Raw genomic sequence first — 22,013 nt, 5'->3', positions numbered from 1 at the left:
TGTCCAATATCAATAACAAATATAGATGGATATTGTTTCATCAGAATCGCCAACTGTTATAGTTTTAGATAGGTTCTTACTCTGACAATAAAGAAGAATAGAGACACACAGATAAGAGTTTTCACATGAGAATCGAATTTTTAACACAAGTTTATAGTAGTGATATGAGAAGGAATATTTTTCTATTTTTCCACAGAAATGAAAAATGTACTGCTTTCTTTGCTCCCTCGCTTACAAACCTCGACGCTACACAGTATTGATCACAGAGTATTCTCGCTAGGCGCCAGCTTATCAAACGTAAATCATTCCATTGTCTCACCTTTGATGGTTGTGTCAATACTGACTCCAAACCAACACGACTGTCACGTTTGTTTCACCATACATTAATTACTGATTACGAAGCAAGCGAATATTACTTTCTGTGAACTTTACTGGTATATTTACTTAATCTAAAAGTCACAACGCTATTTTCTACACAAGCGGTTGATGCATAGTTTGTGACATGTTAAAACGTTTCATCCTATAATCAATAACTCTAGATATTAATAACAGAGGATATAAGTAAGAAAATGAAACCATTAGAACTTCAGATTTCATATTCAAGGAGTTCAGAAAGGCGTATAATTAATTGACTTTAGATGTACAGTATTATGTCTTTAAATAATATGACGTTGCCACTTCCTACGAATGACTGTCCCGTCAGTCTTGTACGCGCTTTGCAAAAAATACTTAAGATAAGACAGAAAGAAGTGGAAACTCTGTAAGAGCAAGAACACTGCACGTGTCTGACCTACTCCCGGTGTCAAAGTCAAACACTGATGATATTATAATAAATATACAGTTATTTATTGTTAGGGAGGAAATTTTAAATATGGCACATATACTGTACATGCATATTATTTTAAAATAATGATTGGCTATGGAAAACAATAATATGGTGTACGATTCTTTTTTCTCCGACTTGGTTATATCTGCGGACTCTACAATTTATTTTTTCACAACGCATTGAGAAAATTGTTTCGTGCAGTTAATTTCCAGATAAAATTTATTTTTAAATCCTGATCCATTTGAATTGTGCGTGTACCATTTTCATATACTGTTAGTTGGGAAGCCGGAGGGAAAAATACCTTTGGGAGGCCGAGATGTAGGTGGGAGGATAATATTAAAATAGATTTGATGGAGGTGGACATGATGGTAGCGACTGGATTAATCTTGCTCAATATAGGGACCGATGGCGGGCTTATGTGAGGAGGACAATGAACCTCCGGGTTCTCTAAAAGCCGTAAGTAAGTGTACCATTTTCATGTAGGCCTAATTACGTACCGGAAATACCAAGAATATACTCTATGCTGTGTAAATGGTAGCTATTTGAGCAGAGATGAGTGATAATTAAGCCTATTATCAATACAATTTGATTATAGCCTAACACTTAGCAAAATCTACCACCTAAAAAGACTGTTTCATAAGCAGCAATTTTTTCACGAAATTGTATAATTCCATCAGTACACTATTTTAAACCTGACATAATTAGCAACATTAAATCCAGACGTTTGAGATGGGCAGGGCATGTAGCACGTATGAGCGAATCCAGAAATGCATATAGAGTGTTAGTTGGGAGACCGGAGGGAAAATGACCTTTGGGGAGGCCGAGACGTAAATGGGAGGATAATATTACAATGGATTTGAGGGAAGTAGGATATGATGATAGAGAGTGGATTAATCTTGCACAGGATAGAGACCAATGCAATGGCGGGCTTATGTGAGGACGGCAATGAACCTGCGGATTCCTTAAAAGCCATTTGTAAGTAAGTAAGTAACATTATTTGAAAACAACAAAATCAGCTAACTGAAAATATTGCTAATTAATGGGAATTTTTTTTTCAGAAATATCTACAATTTTATCACTAGGCTACGATTATAAAACTTAACAAACCAACAGTACGCTAAAAAAGACTTCGAATGAGCGGAAAGTTTTCGGGAAAATTTTCCTGAAGATCTTTGAGAAAATTTTCATCACTAATTTGTAGTGGATGAAATAAACTTCATATTTATATAATAAAATGTATCCTAGTAATGCCATGAAAGTGCAAATAATGTGGATAGGCTTATACTTCAGAGAGGTCTTGAAGTTGTAGTAAAAAGAAAACAGACTTCATGAATCATGTCTACTACAATTGCGTAACTTCACCGGATGCGCAATCTTCGTCCGAATTTCTGTCAAGACTCAAGGTTAAACGTCACCTCTCGACTATAATAAAATAAAAAAAGTTCGCATCTTCTTCCTCGAATATTTCTTGGTAAGTAGTAAGCTTAGAATGGACATAAAAATAAAATTAGTTGTAGGATGCTGCAGAAACAAGTAACTGACTTTGAAAGTTTCTTATATGCCACCAGATAGTTTGTCGTGTCAAACTCAATGCCACAATAAAAAAAACTACACAGAGCACAGTACCAGACTCGGGGCAGGTGACATAATGCAAACAACAAATTTATTCAGTTATACCTGATAGGTATATTCAGTGTTCTATGACCAATCACATTGCAATGTGCGAATGTAAGACCAGGGAAATTTCTAAATTACCAAATTAATCATCTTATAATACGACAGAGTATAAGTTGATAAGTGGAAATCATTATTCTAAGATACCGTACAAGTGTAATAATAATAATAGTAATAATAATAATAATGATAATAACAATAATAACATAAATAACAATCATCGTCGTCATCCTTATCCTTCGAATTTTAGTATCAATTTAATGATCAATCTTATATATTTTTTTGGGTCATCGAAATGTAGGTTCCAGTCATTAATATTACTTCCTTATGGCTTTTAAGGAACCCGAAAGTTCATTGCAGCCCTCACATAAGTCCGTCATCGGTCCCTATCCTGAACAAGATTAATCCAGTCTCTACCATCATTCCCACCTCCCTCAAATTCATTTTAATATCCTCCCATCTACGTCTCGGCCTCCCCACAGGTCTTATTCCCTCCGGCCTCCGAACTAACAGTCTATATGCATTTCTGGATTCGCCCATACGTGGGTCATTAATATTACCTACTTATATTAATTAATATGACCTACATAGATTACTGCTACGCCTTTTCACATATTAACTATGATTCTATGAAACAGATTTTTAGTTTCCTCTTAGGATTGTACAGCAGTAAATAGACCCTACGTGTACTATAAGTACATTCCACGAGCTTTAGAACTGTGAAAGTACGGTAAATAGCATTTAACTTATTAGACAAATAATGGTAATATCTAATAGCGTGAGTGAACTACTTACATCACATTTATTCACTTTTAGGTATTTTACTAGAGCAATTCGTTCTTCTCCATCAAATCGTTCAGAGTACGCCTGATGTTTCAGCTCGTAATGTTTTATATTGTTGTTTAGTCAACTGTCCGAAGACAGATCTGAACCTCACAAGTGATACCAAGAAGGCACTACTTACGAGGCAACTAGGCCAGGAGATAATGGGGTAGGGTGGCCAGTTCCTTTCCCCCTCCATTGCATACATCGCCGATTAGCTACATGTTACACTAATAGACTTCAGATGCATACAAACAATTGTTCTTCCTCCGACACATACAGTATCATCAAATGAGATGTACTGGCTGATAATAGATGTAGGCCTACATATCAGAGAGAACCTCAATCAGAGGAGGTTTTATATTGTACTTTTTAATATATATATATATATATATATATATATATATATAAAAGTACTGTTTGCATACTAAGTATTGCATATCATTTGCTACAAGCCTACGTAAGAACAGATTCTCTCATTCTATATTAAAAAATATATATGCAAAGTAAGGGATTCAGCGCGGATCATTTGTATGGATTCTTTTTATATAAAAGGTACTGTTCGCATACTAAGCATTGCATATTATTTGCTACATAAGAACAGATTCTCCCATTCTATATTAAAAAATATACGCAAAGTAAGGGATTCAGCGCGGATCATTTGTATGGATTTACATGAAACTATTTCTTGGATTCGAAATTCTTACGTCTCCGCCAGTCAAAGCACTGTGCTTGCAGCTCGAGCCACGAGAGGCCCTGGGCCCGCTTGTTTGACATGACTGGACTTTAGTCTATTAAAATTCTTAACGCGGAATATTAGTTTTTTCGATTAATCGTTCATCATGTCTATTAAAGTTGATAAGTGGCGTAACTTGAATCCTTAATTCACCACCATTGCCGCTGTTCCCAGCTACCATTACCACGTACAATAGCAGCCAAGGAGTTGGGTACTTCATCTCATGCCAAAAGTCTAGTTGGCCTTCTCTGTTTTCTTCTGCCATTTGTTTGATAATAATTTTTAGTAATTCTGGTGGTCTGTTCCTTGTCATCCAATCCACAGATATATTGATTGAAGCTGGTGGTGGTAAAGGCTCACATGAACTTTAAACCACTCCTGCATTTTAATTTACAAATTAAAATTCAACATTAAATAAATATTTCTTTCAGAAATCTCACCCAATAGTGGAGCATGCCGCAGTTTGGAAATTCGTGGTAATATAGTAGGCTCCGACTTTAGTAAAAATAGTTAATTACATAAGCACAAAATGTTTCAATTCAAACGTAACGTCAGAAATTATCATTGCATCTCTTGACATTTGATAAGACTCGAAATTAATACTAGGCATTTGAAACTGTAACTCTTATCAGCTGCATGTAGAAAATGTAATCTACTTCGATGTTTGCTCATTTATTGATAAGAAAGATACGACGTAAGTACAGTCATACCTCTATGCATCACTCAGTCAAGTACTGATGTCCGATATAATCCACCAGATCAATATCAGAATTATTTAACCTAAAAACACATTTGAAATTAATGTATTTAATTAAATTCAGACATTTTCATCTAGATACGAATTACCTATGTAAAGTTAAGCTTAGACATATTCAATTAAAGGTTTACACATACTGCTTTAAAATGATAGATTATATAAAACAACGTGCTATTTACTTTTCCTCCTGCGCTAATAATTTTTCCATAAAAATGTGTCAATGTACTCATATATTTTACGCCTGATACAATGATCGTACTATGAAACGCCTGTCAGTTTAGACTACACGTACGTTTTTCAATCGTATGCACTCCAATATAAACATTCTGTACCAGTCAGTTAAGGGTTGTCAACCTTGCAGAAAGCTCACTCTACAATATCTGACGTACTGAAAAAATTCAATACCGTAATGCTGAATTAGCAGGGGAATCTGCAAACGTGACGAAACTCTATCGCCAAAGATTTCCAAAAAGGTTAATGTTCGTTGCTGTGCACTAAAGACCCCGGGATACAGGATCTCTTATTCCTGGAAGTATTAACGAAGCTAAAAACATGGCATTCTTTCATGTATAGAAAATAACTTCGAAGAATGAGAAATGTTTTACATAATGTGGTTCAGTAGTTATCTCCGATTGCCTCTAAAATACACTGGTCAAAAAAAGTTAAGCATAATTAGGCATATAACGGTTTTTATTAATTAAAATAAAATAGATAAATTATAATTGGGTTTCTTGGTTCCACAGAATAAACTTAAAAGTAGAAATACACTATTTGTTAACAATGGACTCAATATGAAATGAAAAAGTTGCATTGTTTGGAAACAAGGAAAAGATAAGGGAAGTTGAAATTCGTACATCATAAAAAAAAGGAAATGGTGCTTTCAGTACCCTGTTTAATAACGTGTTAGTCCTCCACGAACCCTGAGGCACTCTTGTATGCGACGGGGCATACTCAGTACCAACGCATCTAAGCTCTCCTGAGGCAAATTGTCCCATTCTTCCAAGGCAGCATTCCTGAGTTCTTGAATCGTTAATGGGTGATGTGGACGATTAGAAATGGCTCTCCTGAGAAAGCTCCATGCATGCTCTATGCAGTTCATATCCGGTGAGCATGCTGGCCAATCCATTCTTCGGATTCCATGTTCTACCAGATACCGCTGCACACTATGAGCACGATGAGGCCGAGCATTATCGTCCTGTAGAGTGGGGTTGGAGAATGTTGTTCTCATACACGGCAGCAGTCATGTTTCCCTCTATTGAAACCAGTGGTGTGCGGCGGCCAAACGAACCTGCTCAAAACAAGATTGAACCACCAAACTGTTGGTGACGTTCCACGGTCATTGAGGGATGATTTCGTTCCCCTGTCCGTCTCCATACGCGAATAGAGTTGTTGTCAGGGTGTAGGCCCATTCTCACTTCGTCTGAGAATACAGTTCTGGTCCATTGGTCTCGTGTCCAATTCTCATGTGCTCTAGCCCATCTTGCACGAGCACCCCTGTGATGTGGACGGAGTGCTGGAGTCTTGAGTGGTCTTCGAGCATACAACCCTATGTCATGAAGTCTATTGCGCACAGTTTGGCTACTTACAAAACACCAGCGACTTCGCGCAGGTCATGGCGCAGAGTTGTAGCTGAGGCTATAGGGTTCCTACGTCCAGATAACCTTACATACCGGTCCTGACCTGGTGTTGTTTTGCGTGGACGGCCCTCGCGAGGTCGATCTGCTATTGACTGGATTTCCTGGAACTTTCTCCACAGTCTGGAGACAATACTCTGATTCACATGAAGGATGTTAGCAACATCAACTTGTCTCTTGTTTTGTTCCATCAAAGTGATGATTTTGATGCGGTCTGCCATTGTAAGGGTATTCCGAGCCATTGTATTGCACTATGAAGCACTATGAAGCAAAACGACACTGATTAAACTTTGCTCGAATTACAGACTTTGTTTACTACACTATGAAGCAAAACGACACTGATTAAACTTTGCTCGAATTACAGACTTTGTTTACTGCACTATGAAGCACTATGAAGCAAAACGACACTGATTGAACTTTGCTCGAATTACAGGCTTTGTTTACTAGCCGTGATTTGGACGTTACCTAGTGATGCAGAATAAAACAAATGAAAGAGTTTGAATTGGTAAACATAATACGTGCCACATAAAACCAAAAGAAACATAAATATCAGGTATTATTGGGTAAACTGGAAATATGCTTAACCTTTTTTGACCAGTGTATATGCACATTGTTTAAGAAAAATGCACATAAAACAACATCCTATTTCCTTTTCTTCATGAGCTAATAGTTTTAGCCTAAATGTGTCACGTATTTTAGGGTCTGATGTTTTATGAATGAACCTACTACGAAACACCTGTCCATGTAGACTGTGCGCAAGTCTTTCGATCATATGTAATCATTCTGTCACAGACTAAGAGATCCTGAAAGTGTTCACGAACCTAAAAAAAACGTGATATTTTTAATATGAATGGAAGATTGAGAATTTTTTTTTTGCATAATGTGGTCCATTATATTATTCCGATTAGGCTCTAAAATATTTGCTCGCATACTCCTTACATACTGCATACTTACTTACTGGCTTTTAAGGAACCCGGAGGTTCATTGCCGCCCTCACATAAGCCCGCCATTGGTCCCTATCCTGAGCAAGATTAATCCAGTCTCTACCATCATATCCCACCTCCCTCAAATCCATTTTAATATTATCTTCCCACCTACGTCTCGGCCTCCCCAAAGGTCTTTTTCCCTCCGGCCTCCCAACTAACACTCTATATGCATTTCTGGAATCGCCCATACGTGCTACATGTCCTGCCCATCTCAAACGTCTGGATTTTATGTTCCTAATTATGTCAGGTGAAGTATACAATGCGTGCAGCTCTGCGTTGTGTAACTTTCTCCATTCTCCTGTAACTTCATCCTTCTTAACCCCAAATATTTTCCTAAGAACCTTATTCTCAAACACCCTTAACCTATGTTCCTCTCTCAAAGTGAGAGTCCAAGTTTCACAACCATACAGAACAACCGGTAATATAACTGTTTTATAAATTCTAACTTTCAGATTTTTTGACAGAAGACTAGATGACAAAATCTTCTCAACGGAATAATAACACGCATTTCCCATATTTATTCTGCGTTTTATTTCCTCCCGAGTGTCATTTATATTTGTTACTGTTGCTCCCAGATATTTGAATTTTTCCACCTCTTCGAAGGATAAATCTCCAATTTTTATAGTTCCATTTCGTAGAATATTCTGGTCACGAGACATAATCATATACTTAGTCTTTTCGGGATTTACTTCCAACCCTATCGCTTTACTTGCTTCAACTAGAATTTCCGCGTTTTCCCTAATCGTTTGTGGATTTTCTCCTAACATATTCACGTCATCCGCATAGACAAGAAGCTGATGTAACCCGTTCAATTTCAAACCCTCTGTGTTATCCTGAACTTTCCTAATGGCATATTCTAGAGCGAAGTTAAAAAGTAAAGGTGACAGTGCATCTCCCTGCTTTAGCCGCAGTGAATTGGAAAAGCATCAGATAGCAACTGACCTATACGGACTCTGCTGTAAGTTTCACTAAGACACATTTTAATCAATCGAACTAAATTTTTGGGAATACCAAATTCAATAAGAATATTATATAAAACTTCTCTCTTAACCGAGTCATATGCCTTTTTGAAATCTATGAATAACTGATGTACTGTACCCTTATACTCCCATTTTTTCTCCAATATCTGTCGAATACAAAAAATCTGATCAATAGTTGATCTATTACACCTAAAACCACACTGATGATCCCCAATAATTTCATCTACATATGGAGTTAATCTTCTCAAAAAGATATTCGACAAAATTTTGTACGACGTCAACAAAAGTGATATTCCTCGAAAGTTACTACAGTTAGTCTTGTCCCCCTTCTTAAAAATAGGTACATATATAGACTAAAATGAATGCCATAAAATATTAAATAAACTTTCTCATTATTCGTTTTACACTTTTCACAAGTTTTATTCAGTCTTATTGTGACAAATGTTACGGTTTATAATTTATTTTCATGGACTGTTATTCAAAATTAAATCATTTAAAATGGAATAAATTAAGGTGAACTTTAGTTTTCTGGATTGCGCACAAACAGATTTTTTATAAACTCGAAAGTAAGAATTTGACTTCATATGTTGGTAGAGTAGCTGGCTACGGACTGAAGGTCCGGGCTTCGATCCCAAGTGGTGACGGGATTTTTCTCGTTGCCAAACTTCGAGTACGGCCCTGAGGTTCACTCAGCCTCCTATAAAATTGAGTACCGGGTCTTTCCAGGGTGTAAAAAGTGGTCAGAGCGTGGTGCCGACCACACCACCTCATTCTAGTGCCGAGGTCATGGAAAGCATGGGGCTCTACCTCCATGCCCCCCCAAGTGCCTTCATGGCGTGTGACGGAGATACCTTTACCTTTTTATATGCACTAACACTGCAAGGATAATGCATATATGTTTTTAATTGTACACACATTTACAAAAATAGATGTAGTATTAATATTACATTTGTATTTTGGAAAAATCGACATTTAAAAAGTGATATATAGTCTACTTCCGATAATTCGCGATTCTTTCTTTGGGAAGGGGACGGCGATGTAGCGTTATTTCCGTTTTTACTCGATTTACGCTCTCTCTCTTTCTTTTGAAATTTGCGATCAGAAAAAATTAACAATCCTCTAAGAGAAGAAAAAAAAAAAGGCAAATTATTTTTGTTAAATCAAAATGTGCTTTGGTATTTTGTAAAACTTCTGTTTCTTGTTTTAAGATTCTATTCCACTGCAGCACGGTGTAATATTTTGTTTCAAAAATGTTTGCACTGTTTCACATTTTGCACTTGAGCATATCCGTGAATAATTATTACCAAACTGAGCAAATACCATCCTCCTCATCATAAACAATAGATCTTGTTTTAGGGTTTCATCTCTAGTATAACAACCGAGCAGTAATCCCCAACATTAAGGCGCTCTCCGTCCGCCAATCACCTACTTATTACTGGTAGGGGTGGAGCCTTTATTAAATTTTATTCACAACGAAAAGTAGAAATAATTCTGTATATAAGAAATAGTTTCTTTTATGAAATATTTGTTTTATGGATTATTGTCAGATTATTCTATTTAATAAAAAAAATTACGAAAGAATTTTTGTCTGTTGAATCTTCAAGTAGATCACGATTGTGTTTTTGATTTCAAAATATAAAGATACATTGTTATTAAAATTTATTATATTTCATGTGAAAATTATTATTATTATTATTATTATTATTATTATTATTATTATTATTATTATTATTATCATTCACATGCAAAATCTATACTTTGAAATGAGACAAATCAAGAACCATGGTAGCAGAAATTAAATTTTAAGGAACAATAAATAGTCCACATGGAAGAATCACAGTCTAGTATATACAGTCACGAAGCTTGAGTTGTGACGGTGCTAGGAACAATAGACTGTGCCGGTACTATTTCGCATTGTCTGTAATGAGGCGATATTAGCGATCCTAGTGGTTATCAACTATCTATGGATGCATATTTACTACGTATTGAGCTTCGTGACTGTATAGACTAGACTGTGGTAGAATCACAAACACAATGAAGACATTCACAAGAAACTAAAAATTAAATTCATATTGTAAAAATAAATTAGAAATACTGAACTGAATCCAACACATACGGAGAATAGACCTGGATAGAATTACACAATTAATAAAATTCTCAAATACAAGCCACAGAGAGGAAGAAATCAAGTACGTCCTCTAAAAAGATATGTGGATGACAGGCCGAAACAGATAGCAGGAACAAACTCCGTGATAATTTTATTATTACTATTATTATTATATAAATGCAAAATCTGGACTATGAAACAAGACAAATCAAGAAACACGAAAGCAGAAATTAAATTCTAAGAACAAATAAATACACATTGTAGAATCACGAACATAATGAAGACATTCACAAGAAACTAAAATCTAAATCCATATTGGAAAAATAAATTATAAATACAGAACTGAATCCAACACATACGGAGAATAGACCGGGAGAGAATCCACAGTTAATTCTCAAACACAGGCCCCAGGGAAGAAGAAATCAAGTAGGCCTACGTCCTCTAAAGCGATTTGTGGATGACAGGCCGAAACGAATAGCACGACCAAACTCCGTGACAGTTTCATTATCATTAATGTTATTATATTATTATTATTATTATTATTATTATTATTATTATTATTATTATTATTATTATTATTATGTACATATACAATAGTGTACGTTAAATTAAGATAAGAAATGGGCAATTACTATTTGTTATTTTCAATGTCTGGTATGAATATTTCTCAGTTGCATTTCGTCACCTACAGCCAGGACTGTTTACTGTATAAATCATCACCATCATTCCCCTACGATTATCACTACAAATATCCCTCCAATACAGCTGCCACCATCATCACCACTTCCCTCTTCACAGCCAAAACCAACACCCCTCCATTGCCTCTAGCACAATCTCCCACTCCACTGGCATAACCATATCCCTCCATTACAGCTGCCCTGCCACCACCATCACCACCTCCCTCTTCACAGCCAAAACCAACACCCCTCCATTGTCGCTAGCACAATCTCCCACTCCACTGGCATAACCCATCCCCTCCATTACCACTGCCACTTTCTCCCGCTCTTACAACCGAAACCCCTCCACTGCCAGCACACCACATTCCATTCCCGCCGCCATAGCAGGGTAGCACCATAACCATACACACGCAGCTATACTACATCCTTTCCCCCATTACAGATGCCATCACTACCACCCCTCAGTCCCCACTAGCACCACTGTCTCTTTCAAGGACAGGGTCTTTCGCCATTTTGTCTTCAATGTTATGCATGCTATTAGGATTACAAACTTAAACGATATATATTTAAATTTATGTATTCACTGTATGCATTTCGTACATAATCAAATAAATATAATTTATAATCTTCATGAATGTAGACAAGTACATTTTTGTGAGATAAATTTCAAGAAAAAAGGAAAACTTTAATCAGTTACAGAGTCCGATTTGGATAACAAGATATTATCATATGGGAGATAAGACAGTTCATTCTTGAGGTTCTTTATCTGCAAAAATAATATTCGATTTATAGGGAGGAGTGTCTGCAACTACATTACAATTTTGAAGGCTCTGAGAAAAAAAATTAATCTTGTACTGGTAATGCTACAAAACCTTCACCATTATACCAATTCAAATACATGTACCGTACTAATTATTCTTTGGATTCATAGGATTTATAACAGTTACAGGCTAGGGTCTCTAATCGCGATTTCTAGAACTTGATAATAGTGCTGGCACAAGGCCTACTGGAAGAAATCTAGGTTTCCATCATACAGTTTTCTACATTTATAAAGCTGATACAACTATTTGCATATTGTTGAAAGTGGGCTTTTACCTATTCTTTACGACGACGATGATGATGACGATGATATAAAATATCAATTATAAATACAATTTGACTTTTCAGGTATTAAGAATTTAAACTCACCAGCACAGACAGACAACACAGCAAAAATTGTTCTGCATTTTTCAGTTAACAAGCAGTATGTTAGAAGAGACCCATTAAATTTGCAATTCACTGAGTAAAAAAATCAAGCTTAGAAAGTATGCAATATATTTCAGAAACATGAGAAATTATTTTAAAATGAAGGAAAACTTTATAATTTTATAACTCGTAGAAATAAAAGGATTCTTGATGAATTTTAATTCAATACAGTAGGAAACACACAACAAAGCAATCTTGAGACATATTAAAATTAAAGTTCTTGTTGAAAGTCATTGTAGATGCTGGACACTAACGATTTTTGATCATGAAACAACCAAGTGGTTCCATTAATTTATAGTTTTCTTACAATTATTTCATTATGAGGGGATTATTCAGAAGTTTACTTTGCTCGCTATCAAGATAATAAGTCGTGTACGCAATATGATCACAGCTTGCAATCTAAAATTTCTGTTCCTAAAAAAATAATAATAAAAGAGAAAGAAAGAAGTGAATGGAATATATAAGCTGCTACAACTTTTAACATTTCTAACCTAGAAATTTTTTAAAAACTTTCTTATGATTAAAACTGAATAAAGGCGTAAAAGTCTTGACTTTTCATACCAGACTAAAGTTTAAAAGGATGCAGGTCTAAATTCTGTCACATTACTTCATTGAAATCACTTGTGATTTACTCGCATAAAGTAAAATCTGAGAGAAGTACATTAGTTAAGTTCTACATCAGTATTAAGAGTCATTAGAAGTACGTTCAATGCGGAAGTACAGTGTGTCCATTTCATATTCCTACTGCTAGGTTTAGATGGAACTGCCCACAGTTCTCCTACTGCCTCTTGTCATGTGCCCTGCAAGGTAACTGCAGAAAAATCTCTTGACAATCATTCATCTTTATTATCAGAGCTATCGATTTAATTAATTAATGGAACTCATTAACCAATTAATTTTAAAATTTAATCGAACCAATTAAAAACTATCGTGTGGTGAAGGAAGGGAATGGAATTAACAGAAAGGGGGCACTACGGCCCAGCACTGTGACCTGTTATGATTTATTGTGCTAACTCTCAAACTAGGCACATTCCCAAACTAACACCAGCTCACTATGCTAAGGTTCACTGTATATCCAGGTTCCGAGCAGACAACCCCCTCTAGTCTTTAGGCCAGCCTCTGTGCATTGCTAGCCAGTGATCAGGGAATGCTTATGGAATGATGACGAAATGGTGATCATCATCATCATCTTTGAAAGGATTACTTTTAAATGAAGCTATGTATTTTATTTTTAATGCAGTGACAATTAATGAGAATGTCTATACAATACTACCTTATAGCTTACATGGCAAGAAACTGGTAGTGCAGACGCAGGCAGTTAAAAGGGCCAATTTAGTAATATAGTTTTAAATTTACGCACACTATATGATATACTACAGTACTAAGGTAAATGTGTACTCAATGAGGTGGTGGAATGTAGCAGAAGAGGAGACTGGATGCTAGAATAAAAGAATGTGATACTAAATATATAAATTCGTTACTGAAATCCTTCATTTCACGTCCCTATTAAACTAAAGAGGGTCTACTTAAAAATTCTGCTTTAATACTGCAGAAATTACAGAATCATTGGGAATCTAATCTCTGTCTGAGGCTTCAGTTACTTGGTTGTAGGGTTACCATCCGGCCGGCAAAAGGAGGACATGTCTTCTTTTTTAATCATTTTATCCTGTCCGGCAGGCATTTAAAAAAAAATTGAAATGTCCGACATTTCGCATTTCAACTAGAATTAATGTGAATATTGAATAATGTGCGATATTATGCATAGAATATCTAAACAAATGGTGAAAACCTGTGAAAGAATTTAACTGCTTTGAATGGTTGAAGCTGGAGCACATAAAAAACATAAAATATGATGACCTATTGACATGCATTGAATTCTTACACTCTAAAAATGTCATTATCCATGATTCTAAGGTATTTTATCAGTTTTACTCTGCAATGTACAAAGATATGCCAATCAAGTTAATTTTGAAAGATTTAACTTTAGACAAACAATGGTGCAAATTCTTCAATTCCAATAGTTCTGTGAGCACTGAAACTTTCTCAGAACTTTTAAAAATATGTCAATTCTATTTATTTATCCCAAGTCACAATGGAAGTGCTGAGAGAGTATTTTCCCTAACTTCTGCTCAATGGACAAAAGAACGAAATTGCATGCTAATGGAGACAGTCAGAGGTATAATCATGGCCAAATATAATCTCAAGGACATGTCCTGTGGACAGTTACATAGTTATTTGTTACAAGATATAAGTTGGTCCCTTCAGGCTCTTGTGCACAAATTGGGTTCCACTAATAAGTAGGGTACAGATGTAATACTGAACCAATAACTAGTGAGAGAACTAAGGTGAGTTATTGTTTTTAATCTTTAATTTTGTTCATACCACCTTTTTAATTCTGTTCATATCTTCCTTTTTTCAGCAATGTCCTCTTATTTTAGATTCCATGTCCTCCTATAGAATTTCTTCTCATGGTAACCCTACTTGGTTGAGCTACAACCAGCCACCTTATCTATATAAAAATAGTCCAACCCTGCATTTACACTTTCTATGAAAAAAAATATATATAAATTGAGGGGAATGGTATATCTGCACAGTCAATGAAATTGTAGAAATTCATTCAATAAGCAGGAGCTTCTGCAATCAATCTCAAGAGTTTATCTTATCAAAGAAAATCAACTCATGTAAGAATGTGTACACCCACATACAAAGTTAATGTTACGAAGATGATATGGCCTACTTCATTATATATTTGACACATACAGAATAATTGTTTTTTTTATAATGCTGCCAATTATATTACCATTCATACTAGGTGAACAAATTTTCTCCTACTGGAGAGGGATAACTTTGACTAGCTATCTGTGGGTGCACTCGAACATGCTGGTTATGGAGGCAGCACAGTATAGTGATATGATAAACCAGATATTATTAATGTAAGATATTATTAAACATAATTAAGCAGTTAAAAATCATTTAAGGACCCTGCCATTGGGGGAGGGAGGAAATTAAATTCTAAGAAATAAAATATAAGTTACTGAAGTGTTAGGTAGGGGGAAGTGGCTACAAATTTCTAATTATAATTCTCTCCTCAAACTCTGCATGAATAGTCAGTTGTATGTGCATAACAGAATCCTGATAGAAAAAAGGCATATGTATGCTTTCTCTCTGTAAACTCACCAGAATTTCCTTCATAATTTGAGTGAGTAAATGAAGTTTCAACTGCCTATATTTAATAATATTTTACATTAATAATTTATGGCTTGTTGAATCATCAATAATGCATATGGGATCATGCTCACCGATAAGTTGGTGCTTTTCAACCAGGAGATAATTTTCTCACACAGTACTGTCAAATGGGCAAACTTGGAACAGTGTTTTAACTTGGAACATTATGATAAGTGTGCAGCATATTGGTTCTATTACAGTTTGGTGTTACTGTAACAAAATAAAAATACCCTATGATAATGTTCCAAGTTAAAACACTGTTCCAAGTTTGCCCATTTGATGGTATAATTCATTGAATTATTATTCAAAGACATATATCCTTCTGGGCTAGCAATCCATTAGGCCTTGCTTTCAAGTCTCATACGAAGCCTCGCCTTCAAAATCTATGCTTCAATACCGTTCTCAGGGGAAGAGACCTTTAGGCTGTCCAAAGAAGACAAAAAGAAAAGAAAAGAAAAAAGAGAGAGAGATGGACCGAGAATGAATCACTGAGCTGAGATCGTAACAAACCTTGAGCCTTATATTTGTTTGGATGATGATGATATACATAAATCACTTACTATGCACCTAAATTAGATATACATTCGTTTCTATAATCCCATAAGTGGCATCTGATTTTATTTAAATATTATATGATTTAAGCAGATGTATGTACCATATTTGTCAGTGTACAAGACACACTTTCCTGTCCTCAAACTAGGCCTTATAATTAGAGTGTGTCTTATACAACTAAGGTACAACCATGCATATTCCATTTGTAGGTCCAGTACTGTGACTAGGTAACTGCAAATCCAATATTTTGAGGTAATTAGGAAGTAGTTTTTGTGCTTCCAACCAATTGTCTCCTGTGTAGTAATGCTGTGTAGTGAACCTTTTTTTTTTAAATAAATTTAGTTTAAGACATCATAATGTAATGGATCTCTACACTTACTCAAATGCAGTAATCTACTGAGGTAGATAACTTAAAACTTGGAAAAATCGACTTGTCTAGTTATAACACTGAAGCCACAATTTGTTCCTTTCCAAGATCTAAGTGGGAATAATAGGCTTTTGAAAGGATAGTGTACTGTCACTGCCACTGCTGCCATCACTACCACAACCACGATTGCCACTGCTATTGCCACCACCACCAAACTAAACAACTCTTAGCTCTACAAAGCTCGGTCTCCCAAGCTTTTGAAAACCTTGCATCTGTGTAAATGCATACATGCAAAACAGGGATATTTACAACTAGGGACCAATAATCCATTCAGAAAGGCTCCCTCCACTACCTGTACAGTCATCTGACCAAAAGAATATTTGTTGCTTACTTTGTTTTTGTTTGTTAGTTCTTGGTTTGTTGAAATATAACCACAAATATTCTCTACATGACATATTAAAGTTTATCTTTACTAAGAGTTCTGATTTTACAAGTTCTGGCCTCATCCGGTTCCTCTCGTGAGTTCAGAGATTAATTTTTTTAAAAACTCGCTCCACATGAGCATTGCTAATTGGAAGAGCATGTATGTGTTCAGTAATTTTCTTGAAGTTTAGCACACTATGTGTGTTTTCAAAACAGTGTCCCAGCGTTCTTGAGGAGTTGACAGATCTTTCGGTATCGGCATCATCTCTTTCAACGGGAAATACTCTTAGTACAATGCATCACCATTTTCAAAGTCCAGTTCTATATTAACATGCAATATATTCACAATTTCAATAAGGACACTGAATGTGAATGTATTATGAAGACTTAGAAAAGTGATTTTCTTAAGGAGTGAAGAATAGTAAGCAAACCATTTTTGCAAGTAGTCAATGGTCCTCTGATACATATTCAGTGCTTCCTTCTTAAAGAGATGCACTTCAGAATCACTCAAGTTATTCGACTGCTGATTTACTACCAAGCCATGTCACCAATGAGCACCACGAACTTGCTCCTGTGTTCTATCCAAGAGCTTATAATACTTACAAACTCTTTGCTTCTATTCATCGGAAAGTATACTGTATAATTCAGACGTGGGCATTTAAAGAGATGCGCTGTACTACTCTGATTGCTGCAACACGCATCACCTGTTAACGTAATACTCAGCGGTGGATTGCGTGAAGTATTGAAACACGGAACGTTAAGTAATTAAGCAGGACAAGAAGATACAGTTTTCTGCAAATGTTATTTTTATGAATAATGACAATGAAAGAAAACAAATTTTCCAAAACAAGTACAAACTATTTTACAAAAAGCTGAAACATAACTGTATTTCTAATTTAAACAATTACTGTAAAAACTTTATAAAATGATATAAAACGTACAATTCCACAACAATGCCATAATCTGAACCTATTTGTTTTGAAAAGGCCTCAGTGACTAATTTGCATCCTTTCAAAATAAAATTAAGAAACTAAGGAAAAACAGATTCTTAACAAAATATCAAGCAGATTACTAAGAAACAGAAAAACAACAATTAGGCTATTTTTTTAACTTCTTACTGTAGTTCTTTGTTGTTTTTGTCAATTTACGTCAATTGACTCATGCCCTTAAAAGAAAGGATTCGTTTATTCTTCTTCGTCACGTAAATCAGCAAGTGTTTCAAAATTTGGAGTTATGTCAGACATTGCAGTTGTGAGCTGATAGAATAAATTTTCGTCTGAAATGGTTGAACTTGATTTGGATTTTACAATGGCCAACTGAGGAAAAAAACTGTTCACAAATAAAGGTTGAGCCAAACATAGAAGCAATTTTCATAACAAAACTCCGAAGATGTGAATATTTTACTTTGCAAAGTTGTTTAAGCTTATATACATCTAAACCAGCCATATTTGTGCACTTGCACTTGGGGTTTCACGGCCAGACGCGCTGACCGTTACTCCACAGGTGTGGACTACTATTATTATAACAAATAAAATAAAAAAAATTTGTTCCATTAAAACGAGTCTTTTCATAATGTCGCTCAACGTGCTAGTAAAATTTTGTAGCATAATAAGCACCTAACGCTTTCCCCTTCTTTTCCCATTCTTTGTGGAAATAATATTTTTGGACTTTTTTACTTCAGGAGCTTCCTTAGAGAGCGACATTTTTTTTTAGTGAAATCCACCGCTGACTGCCACTACATCAACCGGTCGGACAGGTACTCCAGCTAGGGGTGTGGAGGGAGGGAGATCGCGTCCTTGCGTTCGACTCCGTTCGACATAAACTACTGATGCCCACGTCTGGTATAATTATATAATGTCTTTGGTAGCCATTGCAAACTATGTCGGATCTCTAATAATGAAATATCAGTATCAAATTTCAGAATATAATATTGCAATGAACAAAATTCCGGAGATTAAGTGTCCTGAAAACAATTTAATTTTTTTCCTGCATAGAGAACTGATTTCCTGACAATCCGGAAAAATTCCAGATTGTTGGCAACCCTAAGTCTGTGTCACTATCACCGCATACTAGGGCAAGATTAAAAGTTTGTTCAGAGCCTTAAGATAGGGTCTAATTTAACATGGTTCCTTGGGTACAATTGAACAATAGTAATAAAAAACAGTGACAGAAAACTATCACTTGTGATGTACAACTCTTGTAAGATGTTTTGTTATGTACACAATTTATAGTTAGCAGACGACATTTTACACCTGATATTCCAGCGAATTATTTTTCTGTCCTTTACGTGTTATTATTGTATTCACTACTTGGATAAATCGCAATATAGTGAACGCCAGTAGGGGAAGTTATCCCCACTCACATGAAATGTGCATTCGACACAACACTCGCCTATCACGTAGCGTGTCTGGTGAGCTAGTAGGGGAAAAGTGGAATGGGTCATGGGCGGAGCTTCTACGTTTGCTATATTGTGATTTACCCTACTACTCCAATAGCCTGCACACCCTTTTCGCCCATAACACTATATCCTGTTAAGTCAGTTCGAAACCTCAAATCCAATATACTAAATCAAAACACTGACTCACCATGCTGCTGGTTGCACCAAATATGGAATTATCATCATCAGGTGAGACGAAATCTTCACTTCTATTTTTTTTCTATAGGAATTCCATGGGATTTAGAGAGAGGAGAGACACGATAAAAATCTGGTATAACACAAACCATCTTGCAATAACATTTCTCAGTTTTTATCACATGCCAACAGTATTCTTTCCAATCTTCTTTCGTCACAAGTATTACAGCCTGGTTCACGAGTAACTAACAATAATTTGTAACAATATCATTAGACTCACCAGATGTTTTTTATTGTTCAGATGTGTCTTTTTTAGATTTTGGTCCGGAATCTGGAAGGAATCCTTAAAAATTGCGAAATAACCTTCTTTATTGTAATTCGTATCCTTTATTTCAAATAACCTGTGTTTTGCTACCCTTCAAATTGAAGATATGAAATGTTTTCACCAGTTTTGTAATTTCAAGCAATTCCTAAATGAAAGTAGTGAATTTATCAAGTTATAATGTGGACAGAAATGGACAAAGTATTTAAATGCAAATTAGTTGGTTGTAGTTCACAGTTGTTAAAAATTATAGAATTTCTTTCTGTATGCCAGAGAACAATTCAAATGTACAAAGAATATTTTCTTTGATTTCAACACAATGGCTTGATGATAGGAACCAATTTAAAATAGAATCTGTGAAAGGCCTACTGATGGTTCGATACAATTGAAAGGAATTAAGTGTATCCTAAGTATTTACTAGACAAATTCAAACAACTATAACAAACTAAATCTTCAGGCAAGAACCAGTGACAGATATATATATATATATGTAATTGCAATTAAATTTAGATTCACTGAATTTTATTGTGAATGTGTAAATAAAATATATGAACAGATATCTTTTATATCCTCTTTTATCCAACTTCGTCCTCCTTTTCAAGTTATTTTGTCATCTTTTACACATGTAACTGGTTAACCTTCCTAAGCATGCTCCTGATTTTGGCCCAAACATATTCAATCACAGTTACATAATGGGAGCTGAAACACAGTGTGATCTAGAATCAAAATCCTCCCTACCTCCACAAATTGCAAACTATAAATTCCCCATGTTCTGATGCTACTAAGCAGTAATGGACAGTAATCATATAAAATCCCTCGAGACTGTGCTGACACTTCAGGCTGAGATGTGACACAAATGAGATATGCGTAAACAAATTAAGTATAAAATATTTGCTACAATCTACATCACCAATCACCATCACTGTCACTGCTGCCACTGCCACCATTACTACAACTGCCTCTACCACCATCAAGTTTTCAAGGACATAGGTCAATGTTGATCTGTTCCAGCCTTAGAATTTATCCATCAGTTTCTTCATTGGCTGGCCCTCGTATATTCCATAGTTCATTATTAATTGTAACTATCTTAATCTGGACACATGTTTTACATGGTCAATTCAATTCGTTTTGTATGTTGCTATTTTTTTCTAAAATGGAAGTTACTTTCAGTTCTTGCAAAATTTCGTAATTTGGTTTGAAACCTGACTAATATTAAGCTGCTGTTCTTCACACAAAAATTTCATTTCAGTATATATCTACCCGGATTTATCTTGGCTCTAATAGTCAAACTTTCAATATCATGTAATACCATAGGAAAGGCAGTAGCGTTGTATAATTTTATTCTTGTACCCTTTCGTACAGTGGTTGCAGAACATCTCCGAGCCTGACAACTGTTACGATACCCACTTCAAGTCCTGATTGCAGGAAGAAGGGACAGGTGTGAAGACATTATCTAAATGTAAACAAATATTTCACACTCCTGAAATTAAATACATCCGTTCACTACTGCTGTCAAGCTCAGTTACTTCACTGTAGTAGAGCAACAAACAGAGCAGTAAATAGTTGATGTTTTCAGAGCAATGAATAATTGATGTTTTCAGAGCAGTGAGTAGTAGATGTTTTCAGTTTTAAAATACAAGCATAACAATCCGCACTAAAGCATTATTTGTTTGGTTCTCCTTATATCATTCTCTTGTCTTAGTGACATAAGGCCAGATCGGAGAGGTATTTTGCATCCACTGTACTTTGTTGAGTTTTAAAATAATATTAATAATTCCTGATACTTAAAAAGAAAAACTGTGAAATTTTACTGTCAATGTCTTTTTAATTTTCAAATGAAACTAAACTCCCCAGATAGCGTAATGTATTCATTTGCTCGACACGTATTGCGAAACCTAAGGTATGTCATTTTAGGACACTTTCCCCTACAGTTTTCTGTGCGTAAGGTTCTGTTTAGTCCTAACTTACATGCATTTGTGCCCAGTCCTCGATTCACTCATGAGCTTCTGTAATGACATAAAGCCTACGTCCATCTAAAGGAACTACACTTTCCAATGATGAAAGATTTATTTAAATCTATTAAATAGTTTCCTGAGATTGCCTCATAC

Source organism: Periplaneta americana, chromosome 2 (assembly GCF_040183065.1).
Source record: "Periplaneta americana isolate PAMFEO1 chromosome 2, P.americana_PAMFEO1_priV1, whole genome shotgun sequence".
NCBI classification, from domain to species: Eukaryota; Metazoa; Arthropoda; class Insecta; order Blattodea; family Blattidae; genus Periplaneta; species Periplaneta americana.
The sequence above is the reverse complement of the archived record's forward strand: the minus strand, read 5'-3'. Positions refer to the sequence as shown.